We start from the raw sequence: 3,342 nt of genomic DNA, 5'->3' as shown, positions 1-3,342 counted from the left end.
TGCCATGCCATGGTCTGGCGAATTCAAAGAAAAACAAAGATTTGAAACGTCAAAATTGATAAACAGAGGCGAACAAATTTTTTGAGGCGAATTTCCTTTCTATCTGTTCAGGTAGATACATACAGAACATTTTCCGAGAAAAAGTTGTTACCGTTGTTATTTTTGTATGACGAAACAGAAAATACAAGCTGATCAATCTTAAAGTGCTAAAATAAACTATTGTGAATTAAATTCTCATACAAATTCTCATTATACGTGTACAACATTAAGTTCAGCTCTGTTCCAGAACTAAAAAGTTTTTACAATTTTTACCACTTTTACACATTTTGCGTTCCCGTACACAAAATTTATATGAAAATCGTTTACGACTTTTACAACTTTTACCACTTTATAAAGTACGGGAACCAGCGTGGTCGCTGGAAAATTTCAAAAAGTGTCACAAAAAGTATCATTTCTGAAAAAAAGTGGCACCTGTCTTTCGAAAAAGTGGCACAAAAGGTGGCACACTTATTTTATTAAAAACAGAAAACAATATAAAAGAAGTTTTACATGGCTGAAAGTCGCCAACATTACCGAGGGGTATTTTTCCACCGTTGAAAATTTGATGTTGCCTGGTCGAAGAGTAGAACCCACGACCTTCTGCTTGCAAGGCAGGTGTGCATATCATTGCATCACGGTGCACCACGGTAATATACAAATAATTTAAAATTGCATTAAATCACAATTTCTAAGAAATAATACCCTAAAAATAATATTGAATGACAGTTATTTATTAAATAATTACTTGCAAAATGTTGGGTATTTTCCTTCTGATAAGGAAGCGACAGAATTATTTTTACACTATACTAAGTGCATTATCCATAGAAATTCCCACAAAATTCTAAAACGGAACGTTATGTCATTCTGATGTAGATAGGATGACATTGCAAATACCTTCACTTGATAAGAAAGAGTCTTGAGGGTAGCCGTTATGCGGATCAAACTGTCAGGCTACCACTGTCAACTTTTTGCTCATTCCTACAAACCGAAAAACGTCGCTTAAAAATAACCTAATACAAAAACATGCCGCATGTTACTTCCAACACCCTACTTTTATTTGTTGTCTTTTTTCGAAATACATCTACCTGTTTCTGTGCAGTTTGACACTTCTAGCCCTGTTCCTTTAAGGGTTGTTTACACCATCTATCAATGTCGTATGAGATGTCAAATTTTCTACCTGCGAATGTTGTACACATAGTGTGACCACTATGAAAATTTTCATCTATCAAAATGATTTGGCAACTCATATGCAGGGCTGTCAGATATGGCGATTTCTCGCCAAACGTGGCGATTTTTCAACACGTTTGGCGAAATAATTTTTCACTTGGCGACATGGCGATTTTTTGGCGGATTATGGAATAGTTGGCGATTTCGTTGGCTAATTTTAGAAAATGCTCTCTTTTTATTATTAAACATTTATTTTTATTTTTATGTTTTATATGTAACTTTAAATACTTAATTCAATTTGTAATATATGCCCAAAAAATCCATGCATGTGAATATGTCTTAACATATTTTTTATAACCTATAGTTACGAGTATATAGTATGGAGGGTATATTAAGCTTGTTTTTCAGTTGGCACCGCACTGGGATAATCATTTGCGACCCTATAAAATGGCGTGCACAAATGAGTACATGTTTACTAATTTTAACGTGTTTTGTAAATAATTACACGACATTGATAACACAGTAGCCCTGTTCCTTTACGTGCAAGAATCTTCAAGTTTTACAACTTTTTACTCGAAAATCGTTCCTTTACTTCAGACACCATACAATTCATATGGAAGTAGATTACAACTTTTGCTACTTTTGCCAGTTTTACCATTTTCAAAAGTAAAGGAACATACCAAGTGCATTTTTGCCTTTGGGAGTAAATAAAAATTCTTAACGGTTTGGAAGATATGAGCCCGACAAAGTACGTATATTTTCTTTACAACCACTTTATCGCGATGAAGTGTCAGAATGTGGTTAATTTGTTCGTGTTGCACAGTGTTATTATTTACAAAATACGTTTAGGCACACCACTGAATATTCTTGATCCGGGTTAATTCTGCATCGATATATGCATGTCGATCCGTCTGCCTGTGGTAATAACTCTAGCTTCTAAACGAATTGAGATGATACGCTACCATCTTTTATTTGCAGGAAAATTCAAATATTTCTGTACCGTCCGATTTCAGTTTTTTGTAGTTTAAGATACGTTTTCTGGCTGAATTAGCTCTAATTTGGAATTTAGGGGTCCCAGTGGACAAATCCCAAATTATTGCTAGTTCGGTCAGAAAATGTAACTAAAACACTTCAAAATACCTGAAATCTGAGGGTACCGTTATATGGGGGCTATTCCGAAATATAGACCTATGTCCATAATTTTTAATTGAGAAATTTCTTGATACTTTGATTGTAAATTCCAACTTGTAGCTAATTCGGTCAGAAAATGTAGCGAAAAAAATTTTAAAACCCCGAAAATCGGGCGTACTGTCATATAGATGTAGGACGATATATCCCATCATCTTGACCTCCTGCAAAAAAGGACGAACGGACATGCATATATTGACTCAGAATTTCACCCTTATATACATACTTTATCAGGTCGTTACATACGAAAAACCCAACATAATATAATAAAAAAAGCTAAATAAATTGAAGAATTTTCGGATTGGCGATTTTTGGCGATTTTCGATACTTCATGTGGCGATTTGGATGAAAAAAAATCTGACAGCCCTGCTCATATGTAAATTTTTCATTTAGGGAGCGCTCTATTTGATACGGCATTCTTGTATGTAAACCAGCCATGCACGCGTCTTTACGAAAAAGTTAACTACAACTCTCTTTCCCATACAAAAACCAAAATAGCATTCTCTTCTTGTGCATCATTGATGTAAACATAAATTTATCAGCTGTTTTCTGGCATTCTCAAAAAAAAAAAAAAAAAAGAAAAACAAAATCTTTTAAAAAAGAAAATGGAAAGTTATGTATATTTAAATATTTAGAAAAGTAAACAACGGGTGTTTATAATGTAATTTTCAGATCGATTGGTCGAAAAAAGCAGTCTTGGAAATGATTGCTTTGTGGCAAAAACATAAATGCCTCTATAACCCCAAAAACCTATTCTACCACAACAAACATGCTAGATATTAATTTTCCTTCAACCAAAATTAAAATTTGCGCAAATTTGCAACTCAACAATAAATGTAAACAATGACAAAAACAGCTGTTTTTATATTTATAGGTTATGTCATACCAAAATAATACTTGTAGGTATGAACGCACAAATTGAAAGTTGTATGGATGACGTCAATTTTG

Source organism: Musca autumnalis, unplaced genomic scaffold (genome assembly GCF_047663935.1).
Source record: "Musca autumnalis isolate F117 unplaced genomic scaffold, ASM4766393v1 scaffold_2, whole genome shotgun sequence".
Lineage (NCBI taxonomy): Eukaryota > Metazoa > Arthropoda > Insecta > Diptera > Muscidae > Musca > Musca autumnalis.
Note: the sequence above shows the minus strand (reverse complement) of the source record.